The sequence below is a fragment of the Hyla sarda genome, unplaced genomic scaffold, assembly GCF_029499605.1.
Source record: "Hyla sarda isolate aHylSar1 unplaced genomic scaffold, aHylSar1.hap1 scaffold_1310, whole genome shotgun sequence".
Taxonomy (NCBI): Eukaryota; Metazoa; Chordata; class Amphibia; order Anura; family Hylidae; genus Hyla; species Hyla sarda.
The window spans coordinates 1-20,561 of NW_026607935.1; the positions used below are offsets into that span (position 1 = coordinate 1).

General features: G+C 46.1%; 9 non-coding genes across 9 annotated transcripts; all 9 read left to right on the forward strand.

The window, feature by feature from the left end:
- Positions 1-1,830: 1,830 nt before the first annotated feature.
- LOC130305454 (U2 spliceosomal RNA) lies at positions 1,831-2,021 on the forward strand. Its single transcript, XR_008855033.1, has one exon. It is a non-coding gene; the product is annotated as a U2 spliceosomal RNA (small nuclear RNA).
- A 2,098-nt stretch (positions 2,022-4,119) lies between these two features.
- Positions 4,120-4,310, forward strand: LOC130305428 (U2 spliceosomal RNA). Its single transcript, XR_008855008.1, has one exon. It is a non-coding gene; the product is annotated as a U2 spliceosomal RNA (small nuclear RNA).
- A 2,090-nt stretch (positions 4,311-6,400) lies between these two features.
- Positions 6,401-6,591, forward strand: LOC130305439 (U2 spliceosomal RNA). Its single transcript, XR_008855019.1, has one exon. It is a non-coding gene; the product is annotated as a U2 spliceosomal RNA (small nuclear RNA).
- A 2,087-nt stretch (positions 6,592-8,678) lies between these two features.
- LOC130305451 (U2 spliceosomal RNA) lies at positions 8,679-8,869 on the forward strand. Its single transcript, XR_008855031.1, has one exon. It is a non-coding gene; the product is annotated as a U2 spliceosomal RNA (small nuclear RNA).
- A 2,090-nt stretch (positions 8,870-10,959) lies between these two features.
- Positions 10,960-11,150, forward strand: LOC130305458 (U2 spliceosomal RNA). Its single transcript, XR_008855036.1, has one exon. It is a non-coding gene; the product is annotated as a U2 spliceosomal RNA (small nuclear RNA).
- Positions 11,151-13,233: 2,083 nt separating this feature from the next.
- LOC130305418 (U2 spliceosomal RNA) lies at positions 13,234-13,424 on the forward strand. Its single transcript, XR_008854998.1, has one exon. It is a non-coding gene; the product is annotated as a U2 spliceosomal RNA (small nuclear RNA).
- Positions 13,425-15,513: 2,089 nt separating this feature from the next.
- Positions 15,514-15,704, forward strand: LOC130305419 (U2 spliceosomal RNA). Its single transcript, XR_008854999.1, has one exon. It is a non-coding gene; the product is annotated as a U2 spliceosomal RNA (small nuclear RNA).
- A 2,088-nt stretch (positions 15,705-17,792) lies between these two features.
- LOC130305420 (U2 spliceosomal RNA) lies at positions 17,793-17,983 on the forward strand. The gene has a single exon (XR_008855000.1). It is a non-coding gene; the product is annotated as a U2 spliceosomal RNA (small nuclear RNA).
- A 2,088-nt stretch (positions 17,984-20,071) lies between these two features.
- Positions 20,072-20,262, forward strand: LOC130305421 (U2 spliceosomal RNA). The gene has a single exon (XR_008855001.1). It is a non-coding gene; the product is annotated as a U2 spliceosomal RNA (small nuclear RNA).
- The last annotated feature ends 299 nt before the right edge of the window (positions 20,263-20,561 follow it).

The following is a 20,561-nucleotide window of genomic DNA, read 5'->3' on the forward strand; positions in this document are numbered from 1 at the left end:
CCTGTGCAGGTAGGGCATGACATGATAGGCAGCTGCCTTGATAGCGGTGGGTGCTGAATGTTCCTAATTGACAAAATAAGATTAATGCTTATGAAGAAATATAAAATCTCATCCCTTCCCCAATATCGCGCCACACCCCTACCCCTTAATTCCCTGGTTGAACTTGATGGACATATGTCTTTTTTCGATAACATGGGGGGGGGGGGGGGGGGGGGGTCTCCTGGCTGTTCACACAGGTGTGTCATTGCTGTACATTGACCATGCATTGCTTCTGTGGTATTGCAAAGGCAAAGACAAATGCTTCCAGCCATCCATTGCACTAATGGATTGGTCATCAGCTGGCTGTCTATGTCCCGCATCAATATAGACCAAAGTACAGAGGGTTAGGCTATGCTATTGTGCACCTACCTGATGCATCAGAAGGTGCGAGGCCCTTGCTAAATTCTGTGCACAGACTTTGAGATCTATACTTTAGACTGTATCTAAACCTGCTCCAACATGGACTGACATTCTGGCCTACTTTCAGCCGATGCGACTTGTCTGTCGCTGAACAGTCGCTTTTTATGTATTCAGCACCTATGTATAATGTTGTAAAAATGCTCTAGAAGCTAAAGTCGCAGAAATGTCACACATATTTGGCCTGCAACTTTCTGTGCGACAAATTCAGACAGGAAAAATCAGTATAAATCCTTAGAAAATTATCCCCCAGTGTCTCCATCTGCTGGCGGTATTGAATAAGCATTGCTGCACTGATGGGGTATGCATTAGACGAAAAAAAAGAAGAAAAAGAAGAATAATACGCCCAGAAAAGAGGCGAAAAGGAGAAAAACGTAAAAAAACGTGAAAAAAAAGTAAGAGGAAGAGAAGGGAAAAAAAGGTGGAAATGGGTTTAAAAGTGATTTCGGCGGAGAAATATATATATATATATATATATATATATATATATATATATATATACGCGCACACACACACATATATATAAACGTATTCTCCGTTGAGATATTGCAGCCGCTGCTGTGTCCAGGCCCAGGAGCCTTAGCACTGTGCTGTGATGTCACTCAATACCACTGACATCACTAGGTGTAAACAACATCTCTCCTTTGCTGTGTATGTGACTATGGAGCTGTTTGGTGATGTCGTCTATTATGGCCTTCATAGAAGCAACAGGAGATTGTTGCATCCATCTAGAACCCTCAGAACTACAGTGCTATGATGTCACTCACTTCCACAGGCCTTGCAGAGTGTAAACAACAACAACCCAGCTTTGTTGTGTATGTAACCATAGGGATTTGTGATGTCACCTAGAACCTTCACAGCAGCGACAGCTTTATGAGGAGCATCAGCACTGCTCTGCCTGAGCAGAACCATCACCGCCATAGGTTGTCAAATAACCCGGATTTAACCCACACAGGTAAGTCCAATGGGGTGCAGGCATGTCCTCTATGCTTACAGCTTCCCGTGGGTGTTGGTTTGATACCGTTTGGGGACAGCCAAGGAGGCATCTGCAGGCAACAAAGGTAGGTGTGTGCTTGTGTGTGTGTTTCCTATGCAGATCCTAAGCCCAGTGTCACATGCAAGTAGGAGGAGTAAGAAGGGTTCCTGGCAAATCCGGGTTATGGATTGCATTTAAAAAGGCCCCGTGGGAGTGCAATGGGCCCCTGTCTTGCTGCTTAGCAATAATGGTATGGGTTTAGGTTCTGCTGTGTGTACTGGTGGTTGACTGCCCCCCAGCCCAGAGTGTGCATGGAAAATTGTCTGGCAGCCTCCCTGACAGCAAGCAGTGATAGTGCCCATGAAGGGGACCTTGTTGGGCCCGCCCCTTTCACGGTTATCGCTTCTCGGCCTTTTGGCTAAGATCAAGTGTAGTATCTGTTCTTATCAGTTTAATATCTGATACGTCCCCTATCTGGGGACCATATATTAAATGGATTTTTTAGAACGGGGGCCGATTTCGAAGCTTGCTTCCGTCGCCCTATGCATTGACCCGATATGGCAGTATCTTCGGGTACAGTGCACCACCCCCTTACAGGGTTAAAAAGAAAGATTCCTACTTTCATTGCTACCTGCTTGCTGGCTAGCCAGCTAGCCAGCCCTGTGGGCCTTGCTGCTGCAGCCAAAAAACAAAAGGTGGTGCTGCTGCTGCTGCTTCTGCTGCTTCTGCTTGTGTCTGGCCGCTGTTGGAGCGTCCAGGCACAGGACTTCTGCTGCTGCTGACTAAATGGCCTCCTTAATTGGATCATTTGAGTAGCCAGCACACCTGTGCAGGTAGGGCATGACATGATAGGCAGCTGCCTTGATAGCGGGTGGGTGCTGAATGTTCCTAATTGACAAAATAAGATTAATGCTTATGAAGAAATATAAAATCTCATCCCTTCCCCAATATCGCGCCACACCCCTACCCCTTAATTCCCTGGTTGAACTTGATGGACATATGTCTTTTTTCGACCGTACTAACTATGTAACTATGTAACATAACATGGGGGGGGGGGGGGGGGGGTCTCCTGGCTGTTCACACAGGTGTGTCATTGCTGTACATTGACCATGCATTGCTTCTGTGGTATTGCAAAGGCAAAGACAAATGCTTCCAGCCATCCATTGCACTAATGGATTGGTCATCAGCTGGCTGTCTATGTCCCGCATCAATATAGACCAAAGTACAGAGGGTTAGGCTATGCTATTGTGCACCTACCTGATGCATCAGAAGGTGCGAGGCCCTTGCTAAATTCTGTGCACAGACTTTGAGATCTATACTTTAGACTGTATCTAAACCTGCTCCAACATGGACTGACATTCTGGCCTACTTTCAGCCGATGCGACTTGTCTGTCGCTGAACAGTCGCTTTTTATGTATTCAGCACCTATGTATAATGTTGTAAAAATGCTCTAGAAGCTAAAGTCGCAGAAATGTCACACATATTTGGCCTGCAACTTTCTGTGCGACAAATTCAGACAGGAAAAATCAGTATAAATCCTTAGAAAATTATCCCCCAGTGTCTCCATCTGCTGGCGGTATTGAATAAGCATTGCTGCACTGATGGGGTATGCATTAGACGAAAAAAAAGAAGAAAAAGAAGAATAATACGCCCAGAAAAGAGGCGAAAAGGAGAAAAACGTAAAAAAACGTGAAAAAAAAGTAAGAGGAAGAGAAGGGAAAAAAAGGTGGAAATGGGTTTAAAAGTGATTTCGGCGGAGATATATATATATATATATATATATATATATATATATATATATATATATATATATACGCGCACACACACACATATATATAAACGTATTCTCCGTTGAGATATTGCAGCCGCTGCTGTGTCCAGGCCCAGGAGCCTTAGCACTGTGCTGTGATGTCACTCAATACCACTGACATCACTAGGTGTAAACAACATCTCTCCTTTGCTGTGTATGTGACTATGGAGCTGTTTGGTGATGTCGTCTATTATGGCCTTCATAGAAGCAACAGGAGATTGTTGCATCCATCTAGAACCCTCAGAACTACAGTGCTATGATGTCACTCACTTCCACAGGCCTTGCAGAGTGTAAACAACAACAACCCAGCTTTGTTGTGTATGTAACCATAGGGATTTGTGATGTCACCTAGAACCTTCACAGCAGCGACAGCTTTATGAGGAGCATCAGCACTGCTCTGCCTGAGCAGAACCATCACCGCCATAGGTTGTCAAATAACCCGGATTTAACCCACACAGGTAAGTCCAATGGGGTGCAGGCATGTCCTCTATGCTTACAGCTTCCCGTGGGTGTTGGTTTGATACCGTTTGGGGACAGCCAAGGAGGCATCTGCAGGCAACAAAGGTAGGTGTGTGCTTGTGTGTGTGTTTCCTATGCAGATCCTAAGCCCAGTGTCACATGCAAGTAGGAGGAGTAAGAAGGGTTCCTGGCAAATCCGGGTTATGGATTGCATTTAAAAAGGCCCCGTGGGAGTGCAATGGGCCCCTGTCTTGCTGCTTAGCAATAATGGTATGGGTTTAGGTTCTGCTGTGTGTACTGGTGGTTGACTGCCCCCCAGCCCAGAGTGTGCATGGAAAATTGTCTGGCAGCCTCCCTGACAGCAAGCAGTGATAGTGCCCATGAAGGGGACCTTGTTGGGCCCGCCCCTTTCACGGTTATCGCTTCTCGGCCTTTTGGCTAAGATCAAGTGTAGTATCTGTTCTTATCAGTTTAATATCTGATACGTCCCCTATCTGGGGACCATATATTAAATGGATTTTTGAGAACGGGGGCCGATTTCGAAGCTTGCTTCCGTCGCCCTATGCATTGACCCGATATGGCAGTATCTTCGGGTACAGTGCACCACCCCCTTACAGGGTTAAAAAGAAAGATTCCTACTTTCATTGCTACCTGCTTGCTGGCTAGCCAGCTAGCCAGCCCTGTGGGCCTTGCTGCTGCAGCCAAAAAACAAAAGGTGGTGCTGCTGCTGCTGCTTCTGCTGCTTCTGCTTGTGTCTGGCCGCTGTTGGAGCGTCCAGGCACAGGACTTCTGCTGCTGCTGACTAAATGGCCTCCTTAATTGGATCATTTGAGTAGCCAGCACACCTGTGCAGGTAGGGCATGACATGATAGGCAGCTGCCTTGATAGCGGGTGGGTGCTGAATGTTCCTAATTGACAAAATAAGATTAATGCTTATGAAGAAATATAAAATCTCATCCCTTCCCCAATATCGCGCCACACCCCTACCCCTTAATTCCCTGGTTGAACTTGATGGACATATGTCTTTTTTCGACCGTACTAACTATGTAACTATGTAACATAACATGGGGGGGGGGGGGGGGGGGTCTCCTGGCTGTTCACACAGGTGTGTCATTGCTGTACATTGACCATGCATTGCTTCTGTGGTATTGCAAAGGCAAAGACAAATGCTTCCAGCCATCCATTGCACTAATGGATTGGTCATCAGCTGGCTGTCTATGTCCCGCATCAATATAGACCAAAGTACAGAGGGTTAGGCTATGCTATTGTGCACCTACCTGATGCATCAGAAGGTGCGAGGCCCTTGCTAAATTCTGTGCACAGACTTTGAGATCTATACTTTAGACTGTATCTAAACCTGCTCCAACATGGACTGACATTCTGGCCTACTTTCAGCCGATGCGACTTGTCTGTCGCTGAACAGTCGCTTTTTATGTATTCAGCACCTATGTATAATGTTGTAAAAATGCTCTAGAAGCTAAAGTCGCAGAAATGTCACACATATTTGGCCTGCAACTTTCTGTGCGACAAATTCAGACAGGAAAAATCAGTATAAATCCTTAGAAAATTATCCCCCAGTGTCTCCATCTGCTGGCGGTATTGAATAAGCATTGCTGCACTGATGGGGTATGCATTAGACGAAAAAAAAGAAGAAAAAGAAGAATAATACGCCCAGAAAAGAGGCGAAAAGGAGAAAAACGTAAAAAAACGTGAAAAAAAAGTAAGAGGAAGAGAAGGGAAAAAAAGGTGGAAATGGGTTTAAAAGTGATTTCGGCGGAGAAATATATATATATATATATATATATATATATATATATATATATATACGCGCACACACACACATATATATAAACGTATTCTCCGTTGAGATATTGCAGCCGCTGCTGTGTCCAGGCCCAGGAGCCTTAGCACTGTGCTGTGATGTCACTCAATACCACTGACATCACTAGGTGTAAACAACATCTCTCCTTTGCTGTGTATGTGACTATGGAGCTGTTTGGTGATGTCGTCTATTATGGCCTTCATAGAAGCAACAGGAGATTGTTGCATCCATCTAGAACCCTCAGAACTACAGTGCTATGATGTCACTCACTTCCACAGGCCTTGCAGAGTGTAAACAACAACAACCCAGCTTTGTTGTGTATGTAACCATAGGGATTTGTGATGTCACCTAGAACCTTCACAGCAGCGACAGCTTTATGAGGAGCATCAGCACTGCTCTGCCTGAGCAGAACCATCACCGCCATAGGTTGTCAAATAACCCGGATTTAACCCACACAGGTAAGTCCAATGGGGTGCAGGCATGTCCTCTATGCTTACAGCTTCCCGTGGGTGTTGGTTTGATACCGTTTGGGGACAGCCAAGGAGGCATCTGCAGGCAACAAAGGTAGGTGTGTGCTTGTGTGTGTGTTTCCTATGCAGATCCTAAGCCCAGTGTCACATGCAAGTAGGAGGAGTAAGAAGGGTTCCTGGCAAATCCGGGTTATGGATTGCATTTAAAAAGGCCCCGTGGGAGTGCAATGGGCCCCTGTCTTGCTGCTTAGCAATAATGGTATGGGTTTAGGTTCTGCTGTGTGTACTGGTGGTTGACTGCCCCCCAGCCCAGAGTGTGCATGGAAAATTGTCTGGCAGCCTCCCTGACAGCAAGCAGTGATAGTGCCCATGAAGGGGACCTTGTTGGGCCCGCCCCTTTCACGGTTATCGCTTCTCGGCCTTTTGGCTAAGATCAAGTGTAGTATCTGTTCTTATCAGTTTAATATCTGATACGTCCCCTATCTGGGGACCATATATTAAATGGATTTTTGAGAACGGGGGCCGATTTCGAAGCTTGCTTCCGTCGCCCTATGCATTGACCCGATATGGCAGTATCTTCGGGTACAGTGCACCACCCCCTTACAGGGTTAAAAAGAAAGATTCCTACTTTCATTGCTACCTGCTTGCTGGCTAGCCAGCTAGCCAGCCCTGTGGGCCTTGCTGCTGCAGCCAAAAAACAAAAGGTGGTGCTGCTGCTGCTGCTTCTGCTGCTTCTGCTTGTGTCTGGCCGCTGTTGGAGCGTCCAGGCACAGGACTTCTGCTGCTGCTGACTAAATGGCCTCCTTAATTGGATCATTTGAGTAGCCAGCACACCTGTGCAGGTAGGGCATGACATGATAGGCAGCTGCCTTGATAGCGGGTGGGTGCTGAATGTTCCTAATTGACAAAATAAGATTAATGCTTATGAAGAAATATAAAATCTCATCCCTTCCCCAATATCGCGCCACACCCCTACCCCTTAATTCCCTGGTTGAACTTGATGGACATATGTCTTTTTTCGACCGTACTAACTATGTAACTATGTAACATAACATGGGGGGGGGGGGGGGGTCTCCTGGCTGTTCACACAGGTGTGTCATTGCTGTACATTGACCATGCATTGCTTCTGTGGTATTGCAAAGGCAAAGACAAATGCTTCCAGCCATCCATTGCACTAATGGATTGGTCATCAGCTGGCTGTCTATGTCCCGCATCAATATAGACCAAAGTACAGAGGGTTAGGCTATGCTATTGTGCACCTACCTGATGCATCAGAAGGTGCGAGGCCCTTGCTAAATTCTGTGCACAGACTTTGAGATCTATACTTTAGACTGTATCTAAACCTGCTCCAACATGGACTGACATTCTGGCCTACTTTCAGCCGATGCGACTTGTCTGTCGCTGAACAGTCGCTTTTTATGTATTCAGCACCTATGTATAATGTTGTAAAAATGCTCTAGAAGCTAAAGTCGCAGAAATGTCACACATATTTGGCCTGCAACTTTCTGTGCGACAAATTCAGACAGGAAAAATCAGTATAAATCCTTAGAAAATTATCCCCCAGTGTCTCCATCTGCTGGCGGTATTGAATAAGCATTGCTGCACTGATGGGGTATGCATTAGACGAAAAAAAAGAAGAAAAAGAAGAATAATACGCCCAGAAAAGAGGCGAAAAGGAGAAAAACGTAAAAAAACGTGAAAAAAAAGTAAGAGGAAGAGAAGGGAAAAAAAGGTGGAAATGGGTTTAAAAGTGATTTCGGCGGAGAAATATATATATATATATATATATATATATATATATATATATATATACGCGCACACACACACATATATATAAACGTATTCTCCGTTGAGATATTGCAGCCGCTGCTGTGTCCAGGCCCAGGAGCCTTAGCACTGTGCTGTGATGTCACTCAATACCACTGACATCACTAGGTGTAAACAACATCTCTCCTTTGCTGTGTATGTGACTATGGAGCTGTTTGGTGATGTCGTCTATTATGGCCTTCATAGAAGCAACAGGAGATTGTTGCATCCATCTAGAACCCTCAGAACTACAGTGCTATGATGTCACTCACTTCCACAGGCCTTGCAGAGTGTAAACAACAACAACCCAGCTTTGTTGTGTATGTAACCATAGGGATTTGTGATGTCACCTAGAACCTTCACAGCAGCGACAGCTTTATGAGGAGCATCAGCACTGCTCTGCCTGAGCAGAACCATCACCGCCATAGGTTGTCAAATAACCCGGATTTAACCCACACAGGTAAGTCCAATGGGGTGCAGGCATGTCCTCTATGCTTACAGCTTCCCGTGGGTGTTGGTTTGATACCGTTTGGGGACAGCCAAGGAGGCATCTGCAGGCAACAAAGGTAGGTGTGTGCTTGTGTGTGTGTTTCCTATGCAGATCCTAAGCCCAGTGTCACATGCAAGTAGGAGGAGTAAGAAGGGTTCCTGGCAAATCCGGGTTATGGATTGCATTTAAAAAGGCCCCGTGGGAGTGCAATGGGCCCCTGTCTTGCTGCTTAGCAATAATGGTATGGGTTTAGGTTCTGCTGTGTGTACTGGTGGTTGACTGCCCCCCAGCCCAGAGTGTGCATGGAAAATTGTCTGGCAGCCTCCCTGACAGCAAGCAGTGATAGTGCCCATGAAGGGGACCTTGTTGGGCCCGCCCCTTTCACGGTTATCGCTTCTCGGCCTTTTGGCTAAGATCAAGTGTAGTATCTGTTCTTATCAGTTTAATATCTGATACGTCCCCTATCTGGGGACCATATATTAAATGGATTTTTGAGAACGGGGGCCGATTTCGAAGCTTGCTTCCGTCGCCCTATGCATTGACCCGATATGGCAGTATCTTCGGGTACAGTGCACCACCCCCTTACAGGGTTAAAAAGAAAGATTCCTACTTTCATTGCTACCTGCTTGCTGGCTAGCCAGCTAGCCAGCCCTGTGGGCCTTGCTGCTGCAGCCAAAAAACAAAAGGTGGTGCTGCTGCTGCTGCTTCTGCTGCTTCTGCTTGTGTCTGGCCGCTGTTGGAGCGTCCAGGCACAGGACTTCTGCTGCTGCTGACTAAATGGCCTCCTTAATTGGATCATTTGAGTAGCCAGCACACCTGTGCAGGTAGGGCATGACATGATAGGCAGCTGCCTTGATAGCGGGTGGGTGCTGAATGTTCCTAATTGACAAAATAAGATTAATGCTTATGAAGAAATATAAAATCTCATCCCTTCCCCAATATCGCGCCACACCCCTACCCCTTAATTCCCTGGTTGAACTTGATGGACATATGTCTTTTTTCGACCGTACTAACTATGTAACTATGTAACATAACATGGGGGGGGGGGGGGGGGTCTCCTGGCTGTTCACACAGGTGTGTCATTGCTGTACATTGACCATGCATTGCTTCTGTGGTATTGCAAAGGCAAAGACAAATGCTTCCAGCCATCCATTGCACTAATGGATTGGTCATCAGCTGGCTGTCTATGTCCCGCATCAATATAGACCAAAGTACAGAGGGTTAGGCTATGCTATTGTGCACCTACCTGATGCATCAGAAGGTGCGAGGCCCTTGCTAAATTCTGTGCACAGACTTTGAGATCTATACTTTAGACTGTATCTAAACCTGCTCCAACATGGACTGACATTCTGGCCTACTTTCAGCCGATGCGACTTGTCTGTCGCTGAACAGTCGCTTTTTATGTATTCAGCACCTATGTATAATGTTGTAAAAATGCTCTAGAAGCTAAAGTCGCAGAAATGTCACACATATTTGGCCTGCAACTTTCTGTGCGACAAATTCAGACAGGAAAAATCAGTATAAATCCTTAGAAAATTATCCCCCAGTGTCTCCATCTGCTGGCGGTATTGAATAAGCATTGCTGCACTGATGGGGTATGCATTAGACGAAAAAAAAGAAGAAAAAGAAGAATAATACGCCCAGAAAAGAGGCGAAAAGGAGAAAAACGTAAAAAAACGTGAAAAAAAAGTAAGAGGAAGAGAAGGGAAAAAAAGGTGGAAATGGGTTTAAAAGTGATTTCGGCCGAGAAATATATATATATATATATATATATATATATATATATATATATATATACGCGCACACACACACATATATATAAACGTATTCTCCGTTGAGATATTGCAGCCGCTGCTGTGTCCAGGCCCAGGAGCCTTAGCACTGTGCTGTGATGTCACTCAATACCACTGACATCACTAGGTGTAAACAACATCTCTCCTTTGCTGTGTATGTGACTATGGAGCTGTTTGGTGATGTCGTCTATTATGGCCTTCATAGAAGCAACAGGAGATTGTTGCATCCATCTAGAACCCTCAGAACTACAGTGCTATGATGTCACTCACTTCCACAGGCCTTGCAGAGTGTAAACAACAACAACCCAGCTTTGTTGTGTATGTAACCATAGGGATTTGTGATGTCACCTAGAACCTTCACAGCAGCGACAGCTTTATGAGGAGCATCAGCACTGCTCTGCCTGAGCAGAACCATCACCGCCATAGGTTGTCAAATAACCCGGATTTAACCCACACAGGTAAGTCCAATGGGGTGCAGGCATGTCCTCTATGCTTACAGCTTCCCGTGGGTGTTGGTTTGATACCGTTTGGGGACAGCCAAGGAGGCATCTGCAGGCAACAAAGGTAGGTGTGTGCTTGTGTGTGTGTTTCCTATGCAGATCCTAAGCCCAGTGTCACATGCAAGTAGGAGGAGTAAGAAGGGTTCCTGGCAAATACGGGTTATGGATTGCATTTAAAAAGGCCCCGTGGGAGTGCAATGGGCCCCTGTCTTGCTGCTTAGCAATAATGGTATGGGTTTAGGTTCTGCTGTGTGTACTGGTGGTTGACTGCCCCCCAGCCCAGAGTGTGCATGGAAAATTGTCTGGCAGCCTCCCTGACAGCAAGCAGTGATAGTGCCCATGAAGGGGACCTTGTTGGGCCCGCCCCTTTCACGGTTATCGCTTCTCGGCCTTTTGGCTAAGATCAAGTGTAGTATCTGTTCTTATCAGTTTAATATCTGATACGTCCCCTATCTGGGGACCATATATTAAATGGATTTTTGAGAACGGGGGCCGATTTCGAAGCTTGCTTCCGTCGCCCTATGCATTGACCCGATATGGCAGTATCTTCGGGTACAGTGCACCACCCCCTTACAGGGTTAAAAAGAAAGATTCCTACTTTCATTGCTACCTGCTTGCTGGCTAGCCAGCTAGCCAGCCCTGTGGGCCTTGCTGCTGCAGCCAAAAAACAAAAGGTGGTGCTGCTGCTGCTGCTTCTGCTGCTTCTGCTTGTGTCTGGCCGCTGTTGGAGCGTCCAGGCACAGGACTTCTGCTGCTGCTGACTAAATGGCCTCCTTAATTGGATCATTTGAGTAGCCAGCACACCTGTGCAGGTAGGGCATGACATGATAGGCAGCTGCCTTGATAGCGGGTGGGTGCTGAATGTTCCTAATTGACAAAATAAGATTAATGCTTATGAAGAAATATAAAATCTCATCCCTTCCCCAATATCGCGCCACACCCCTACCCCTTAATTCCCTGGTTGAACTTGATGGACATATGTCTTTTTTCGACCGTACTAACTATGTAACTATGTAACATAACATGGGGGGGGGGTCTCCTGGCTGTTCACACAGGTGTGTCATTGCTGTACATTGACCATGCATTGCTTCTGTGGTATTGCAAAGGCAAAGACAAATGCTTCCAGCCATCCATTGCACTAATGGATTGGTCATCAGCTGGCTGTCTATGTCCCGCATCAATATAGACCAAAGTACAGAGGGTTAGGCTATGCTATTGTGCACCTACCTGATGCATCAGAAGGTGCGAGGCCCTTGCTAAATTCTGTGCACAGACTTTGAGATCTATACTTTAGACTGTATCTAAACCTGCTCCAACATGGACTGACATTCTGGCCTACTTTCAGCCGATGCGACTTGTCTGTCGCTGAACAGTCGCTTTTTATGTATTCAGCACCTATGTATAATGTTGTAAAAATGCTCTAGAAGCTAAAGTCGCAGAAATGTCACACATATTTGGCCTGCAACTTTCTGTGCGACAAATTCAGACAGGAAAAATCAGTATAAATCCTTAGAAAATTATCCCCCAGTGTCTCCATCTGCTGGCGGTATTGAATAAGCATTGCTGCACTGATGGGGTATGCATTAGACGAAAAAAAAGAAGAAAAAGAAGAATAATACGCCCAGAAAAGAGGCGAAAAGGAGAAAAACGTAAAAAAACGTGAAAAAAAAGTAAGAGGAAGAGAAGGGAAAAAAAGGTGGAAATGGGTTTAAAAGTGATTTCGGCGGAGAAATATATATATATATATATATATATATATATATATATATATATATATACGCGCACACACACACATATATATAAACGTATTCTCCGTTGAGATATTGCAGCCGCTGCTGTGTCCAGGCCCAGGAGCCTTAGCACTGTGCTGTGATGTCACTCAATACCACTGACATCACTAGGTGTAAACAACATCTCTCCTTTGCTGTGTATGTGACTATGGAGCTGTTTGGTGATGTCGTCTATTATGGCCTTCATAGAAGCAACAGGAGATTGTTGCATCCATCTAGAACCCTCAGAACTACAGTGCTATGATGTCACTCACTTCCACAGGCCTTGCAGAGTGTAAACAACAACAACCCAGCTTTGTTGTGTATGTAACCATAGGGATTTGTGATGTCACCTAGAACCTTCACAGCAGCGACAGCTTTATGAGGAGCATCAGCACTGCTCTGCCTGAGCAGAACCATCACCGCCATAGGTTGTCAAATAACCCGGATTTAACCCACACAGGTAAGTCCAATGGGGTGCAGGCATGTCCTCTATGCTTACAGCTTCCCGTGGGTGTTGGTTTGATACCGTTTGGGGACAGCCAAGGAGGCATCTGCAGGCAACAAAGGTAGGTGTGTGCTTGTGTGTGTGTTTCCTATGCAGATCCTAAGCCCAGTGTCACATGCAAGTAGGAGGAGTAAGAAGGGTTCCTGGCAAATCCGGGTTATGGATTGCATTTAAAAAGGCCCCGTGGGAGTGCAATGGGCCCCTGTCTTGCTGCTTAGCAATAATGGTATGGGTTTAGGTTCTGCTGTGTGTACTGGTGGTTGACTGCCCCCCAGCCCAGAGTGTGCATGGAAAATTGTCTGGCAGCCTCCCTGACAGCAAGCAGTGATAGTGCCCATGAAGGGGACCTTGTTGGGCCCGCCCCTTTCACGGTTATCGCTTCTCGGCCTTTTGGCTAAGATCAAGTGTAGTATCTGTTCTTATCAGTTTAATATCTGATACGTCCCCTATCTGGGGACCATATATTAAATGGATTTTTGAGAACGGGGGCCGATTTCGAAGCTTGCTTCCGTCGCCCTATGCATTGACCCGATATGGCAGTATCTTCGGGTACAGTGCACCACCCCCTTACAGGGTTAAAAAGAAAGATTCCTACTTTCATTGCTACCTGCTTGCTGGCTAGCCAGCTAGCCAGCCCTGTGGGCCTTGCTGCTGCAGCCAAAAAACAAAAGGTGGTGCTGCTGCTGCTGCTTCTGCTGCTTCTGCTTGTGTCTGGCCGCTGTTGGAGCGTCCAGGCACAGGACTTCTGCTGCTGCTGACTAAATGGCCTCCTTAATTGGATCATTTGAGTAGCCAGCACACCTGTGCAGGTAGGGCATGACATGATAGGCAGCTGCCTTGATAGCGGGTGGGTGCTGAATGTTCCTAATTGACAAAATAAGATTAATGCTTATGAAGAAATATAAAATCTCATCCCTTCCCCAATATCGCGCCACACCCCTACCCCTTAATTCCCTGGTTGAACTTGATGGACATATGTCTTTTTTCGACCGTACTAACTATGTAACTATGTAACATAACATGGGGGGGGGGGGGGGGTCTCCTGGCTGTTCACACAGGTGTGTCATTGCTGTACATTGACCATGCATTGCTTCTGTGGTATTGCAAAGGCAAAGACAAATGCTTCCAGCCATCCATTGCACTAATGGATTGGTCATCAGCTGGCTGTCTATGTCCCGCATCAATATAGACCAAAGTACAGAGGGTTAGGCTATGCTATTGTGCACCTACCTGATGCATCAGAAGGTGCGAGGCCCTTGCTAAATTCTGTGCACAGACTTTGAGATCTATACTTTAGACTGTATCTAAACCTGCTCCAACATGGACTGACATTCTGGCCTACTTTCAGCCGATGCGACTTGTCTGTCGCTGAACAGTCGCTTTTTATGTATTCAGCACCTATGTATAATGTTGTAAAAATGCTCTAGAAGCTAAAGTCGCAGAAATGTCACACATATTTGGCCTGCAACTTTCTGTGCGACAAATTCAGACAGGAAAAATCAGTATAAATCCTTAGAAAATTATCCCCCAATGTCTCCATCTGCTGGCGGTATTGAATAAGCATTGCTGCACTGATGGGGTATGCATTAGACGAAAAAAAAGAAGAAAAAGAAGAATAATACGCCCAGAAAAGAGGCGAAAAGGAGAAAAACGTAAAAAAACGTGAAAAAAAAGTAAGAGGAAGAGAAGGGAAAAAAAGGTGGAAATGGGTTTAAAAGTGATTTCGGCGGAGAAATATATATATATATATATATATATATATATATATATATATATATATACGCGCACACACACACATATATATAAACGTATTCTCCGTTGAGATATTGCAGCCGCTGCTGTGTCCAGGCCCAGGAGCCTTAGCACTGTGCTGTGATGTCACTCAATACCACTGACATCACTAGGTGTAAACAACATCTCTCCTTTGCTGTGTATGTGACTATGGAGCTGTTTGGTGATGTCGTCTATTACGGCCTTCATAGAAGCAACAGGAGATTGTTGCATCCATCTAGAACCCTCAGAACTACAGTGCTATGATGTCACTCACTTCCACAGGCCTTGCAGAGTGTAAACAACAACAACCCAGCTTTGTTGTGTATGTAACCATAGGGATTTGTGATGTCACCTAGAACCTTCACAGCAGCGACAGCTTTATGAGGAGCATCAGCACTGCTCTGCCTGAGCAGAACCATCACCGCCATAGGTTGTCAAATAACCCGGATTTAACCCACACAGGTAAGTCCAATGGGGTGCAGGCATGTCCTCTATGCTTACAGCTTCCCGTGGGTGTTGGTTTGATACCGTTTGGGGACAGCCAAGGAGGCATCTGCAGGCAACAAAGGTAGGTGTGTGCTTGTGTGTGTGTTTCCTATGCAGATCCTAAGCCCAGTGTCACATGCAAGTAGGAGGAGTAAGAAGGGTTCCTGGCAAATCCGGGTTATGGATTGCATTTAAAAAGGCCCCGTGGGAGTGCAATGGGCCCCTGTCTTGCTGCTTAGCAATAATGGTATGGGTTTAGGTTCTGCTGTGTGTACTGGTGGTTGACTGCCCCCCAGCCCAGAGTGTGCATGGAAAATTGTCTGGCAGCCTCCCTGACAGCAAGCAGTGATAGTGCCCATGAAGGGGACCTTGTTGGGCCCGCCCCTTTCACGGTTATCGCTTCTCGGCCTTTTGGCTAAGATCAAGTGTAGTATCTGTTCTTATCAGTTTAATATCTGATACGTCCCCTATCTGGGGACCATATATTAAATGGATTTTTGAGAACGGGGGCCGATTTCGAAGCTTGCTTCCGTCGCCCTATGCATTGACCCGATATGGCAGTATCTTCGGGTACAGTGCACCACCCCCTTACAGGGTTAAAAAGAAAGATTCCTACTTTCATTGCTACCTGCTTGCTGGCTAGCCAGCTAGCCAGCCCTGTGGGCCTTGCTGCTGCAGCCAAAAAACAAAAGGTGGTGCTGCTGCTGCTGCTTCTGCTGCTTCTGCTTGTGTCTGGCCGCTGTTGGAGCGTCCAGGCACAGGACTTCTGCTGCTGCTGACTAAATGGCCTCCTTAATTGGATCATTTGAGTAGCCAGCACACCTGTGCAGGTAGGGCATGACATGATAGGCAGCTGCCTTGATAGCGGGTGGGTGCTGAATGTTCCTAATTGACAAAATAAGATTAATGCTTATGAAGAAATATAAAATCTCATCCCTTCCCCAATATCGCGCCACACCCCTACCCCTTAATTCCCTGGTTGAACTTGATGGACATATGTCTTTTTTCGACCGTACTAACTATGTAACTATGTAACATAACATGGGGGGGGGGGGGGGTCTCCTGGCTGTTCACACAGGTGTGTCATTGCTGTACATTGACCATGCATTGCTTCTGTGGTATTGCAAAGGCAAAGACAAATGCTTCCAGCCATCCATTGCACTAATGGATTGGTCATCAGCTGGCTGTCTATGTCCCGCATCAATATAGACCAAAGTACAGAGGGTTAGGCTATGCTATTGTGCACCTACCTGATGCATCAGAAGGTGCGAGGCCCTTGCTAAATTCTGTGCACAGACTTTGAGATCTATACTTTAGACTGTATCTAAACCTGCTCCAACATGGACTGACATTCTGGCCTACTTTCAGCCGATGCGACTTGTCTGTCGCTGAACAGTCGCTTTTTATGTATTCAGCACCTATGTATAATGTTGTAAAAATGCTCTAGAAGCTAAAGTCGCAGAAATGTCACACATATTTGGCCTGCAACTTTCTGTGCGACAAATTCAGACAGGAAAAATCAGTATAAATCCTTAGAAAATTATCCCCCAGTGTCTCCATCTGCTGGCGGTATTGAATAAGCATTGCTGCACTGATGGGGTATGCATTAGACGAAAAAAAAGAAGAAAAAGAAGAATAATACGCCCAGAAAAGAGGCGAAAAGGAGAAAAACGTAAAAAAACGTGAAAAAAAAGTAAGAGGAAGAGAAGGGAAAAAAAGGTGGAAATGGGTTTAAAAGTGATTTCGGCTGAGAAATATATATATATATATATATATATATATATATATATATATATATATACGCGCACACACACACATATATATAAACGTATTCTCCGTTGAGATATTGCAGCCGCTGCTGTGTCCAGGCCCAGGAGCCTTAGCACTGTGCTGTGATGTCACTCAATACCACTGACATCACTAGGTGTAAACAACATCTCTCCTTTGCTGTGTATGTGACTATGGAGCTGTTTGGTGATGTCGTCTATTATGGCCTTCATAGAAGCAACAGGAGATTGTTGCATCCATCTAGAACCCTCAGAACTACAGTGCTATGATGTCACTCACTTCCACAGGCCTTGCAGAGTGTAAACAACAACAACCCAGCTTTGTTGTGTATGTAACCATAGGGATTTGTGATGTCACCTAGAACCTTCACAGCAGCGACAGCTTTATGAGGAGCATCAGCACTGCTCTGCCTGAGCAGAACCATCACCGCCATAGGTTGTCAAATAACCCGGATTTAACCCACACAGGTAAGTCCAATGGGGTGCAGGCATGTCCTCTATGCTTACAGCTTCCCGTGGGTGTTGGTTTGATACCGTTTGGGGACAGCCAAGGAGGCATCTGCAGGCAACAAAGGTAGGTGTGTGCTTGTGTGTGTGTTTCCTATGCAGATCCTAAGCCCAGTGTCACATGCAAGTAGGAGGAGTAAGAAGGGTTCCTGGCAAATCCGGGTTATGGATTGCATTTAAAAAGGCCCCGTGGGAGTGCAATGGGCCCCTGTCTTGCTGCTTAGCAATAATGGTATGGGTTTAGGTTCTGCTGTGTGTACTGGTGGTTGACTGCCCCCCAGCCCAGAGTGTGCATGGAAAATTGTCTGGCAGCCTCCCTGACAGCAAGCAGTGATAGTGCCCATGAAGGGGACCTTGTTGGGCCCGCCCCTTTCACGGTTATCGCTTCTCGGCCTTTTGGCTAAGATCAAGTGTAGTATCTGTTCTTATCAGTTTAATATCTGATACGTCCCCTATCTGGGGACCATATATTAAATGGATTTTTGAGAACGGGGGCCGATTTCGAAGCTTGCTTCCGTCGCCCTATGCATTGACCCGATATGGCAGTATCTTCGGGTACAGTGCACCACCCCCTTACAGGGTTAAAAAGAAAGATTCCTACTTTCATTGCTACCTGCTTGCTGGCTAGCCAGCTAGCCAGCCCTGTGGGCCTTGCTGCTGCAGCCAAAAAACAAAAGGTGGTGCTGCTGCTGCTGCTTCTGCTGCTTCTGCTTGTGTCTGGCCGCTGTTGGAGCGTCCAGGCACAGGACTTCTGCTGCTGCTGACTAAATGGCCTCCTTAATTGGATCATTTGAGTAGCCAGCACACCTGTGCAGGTAGGGCATGACATGATAGGCAGCTGCCTTGATAGCGGGTGGGTGCTGAATGTTCCTAATTGACAAAATAAGATTAATGCTTATGAAGAAATATAAAATCTCATCCCTTCCCCAATATCGCGCCACACCCCTACCCCTTAATTCCCTGGTTGAACTTGATGGACATATGTCTTTTTTCGACCGTACTAACTATGTAACTATGTAACATAACATGGGGGGGGGGGGGGGGGTCTCCTGGCTGTTCACACAGGTGTGTCATTGCTGTACATTGACCATGCATTGCTTCTGTGGTATTGCAAAGGCAAAGACAAATGCTTCCAGCCATCCCTTGCACTAATGGATTGGTCATCAGCTGGCTGTCTATGTCCCGCATCAATATAGACCAAAGTACAGAGGGTTAGGCTATGCTATTGTGCACCTACCTGATGCATCAGAAGGTGTGAGGCCCTTGCTAAATTCTGTGCACAGACTTTGAGATCTATACTTTAGACTGTATCTAAACCTGCTCCAACATGGACTGACATTCTGGCCTACTTTCAGCCGATGCGACTTGTCTGTCGCTGAACAGTCGCTTTTTATGTATTCAGCACCTATGTATAATGTTGTAAAAATGCTCTAGAAGCTAAAGTCGCAGAAATGTCACACATATTTGGCCTGCAACTTTCTGTGCGACAAATTCAGACAGGAAAAATCAGTATAAATCCTTAGAAAATTATCCCCCAGTGTCTCCATCTGCTGGCGGTATTGAATAAGCATTGCTGCACTGATGGGGTATGCATTAGACGAAAAAAAAGAAGAAAAAGAAGAATAATACGCCCAGAAAAGAGGCGAAAAGGAGAAAAACGTAAAAAAACGTGAAAAAAAAGTAAGAGGAAGAGAAGGGAAAAAAAGGTGGAAATGGGTTTAAAAGTGATTTCGGCGGAGAAATATATATATATATATATATATATATATATATATATATATATATACGCGCACACACACACATATATATAAACGTATTCTCTGTTGAGATATTGCAGCCGCTGCTGTGTCCAGGCCCAGGAGCCTTAGCACTGTGCTGTGATGTCACTCAATACCACTGACATCACTAGGTGTAAACAACATCTCTCCTTTGCTGTGTATGTGACTATGGAGCTGTTTGGTGATGTCGTCTATTATGGCCTTCATAGAAGCAACAGGAGATTGTTGCATCCATCTAGAACCCTCAGAACTACAGTGCTATGATGTCACTCACTTCCACAGGCCTTGCAGAGTGTAAACAACAACAACCCAGCTTTGTTGTGTATGTAACCATAGGGATTTGTGATGTCACCTAGAACCTTCACAGCAGCGACAGCTTTATGAGGAGCATCAGCACTGCTCTGCCTGAGCAGAACCATCACCGCCATAGGTTGTCAAATAACCCGGATTTAACCCACACAGGTAAGTCCAATGGGGTGCAGGCATGTCCTCTATGCTTACAGCTTCCCGTGGGTGTTGGTTTGATACCGTTTGGGGACAGCCAAGGAGGCATCTGCAGGCAACAAAGGTAGGTGTGTGCTTGTGTGTGTGTTTCCTATGCAGATCCTAAGCCCAGTGTCACATGCAAGTAGGAGGAGTAAGAAGGGTTCCTGGCAAATCCGGGTTATGGATTGCATTTAAAAAGGCCCCGTGGGAGTGCAATGGGCCCCTGTCTTGCTGCTTAGCAATAATGGTATGGGTTTAGGTTCTGCTGTGTGTACTGGTGGTTGACTGCCCCCCAGCCCAGAGTGTGCATGGAAAATTGTCTGGCAGCCTCCCTGACAGCAAGCAGTGATAGTGCCCATGAAGGGGACCTTGTTGGGCCCGCCCCTTTCACGGTTATCGCTTCTCGGCCTTTTGGCTAAGATCAAGTGTAGTATCTGTTCTTATCAGTTTAATATCTGATACGTCCCCTATCTGGGGACCATATATTAAATGGATTTTTGAGAACGGGGGCCGATTTCGAAGCTTGCTTCCGTCGCCCTATGCATTGACCCGATATGGCAGTATCTTCGGGTACAGTGCACCACCCCCTTACAGGGTTAAAAAGAAAGATTCCTACTTTCATTGCTACCTGCTTGCTGGCTAGCCAGCTAGCCAGCCCTGTGGGCCTTGCTGCTGCAGCCAAAAAACAAAAGGTGGTGCTGCTGCTGCTGCTTCTGCTGCTTCTGCTTGTGTCTGGCCGCTGTTGGAGCGTCCAGGCACAGGACTTCTGCTGCTGCTGACTAAATGGCCTCCTTAATTGGATCATTTGAGTAGCCAGCACACCTGTGCAGGTAGGGCATGACATGATAGGCAGCTGCCTTGATAGCGGGTGGGTGCTGAATGTTC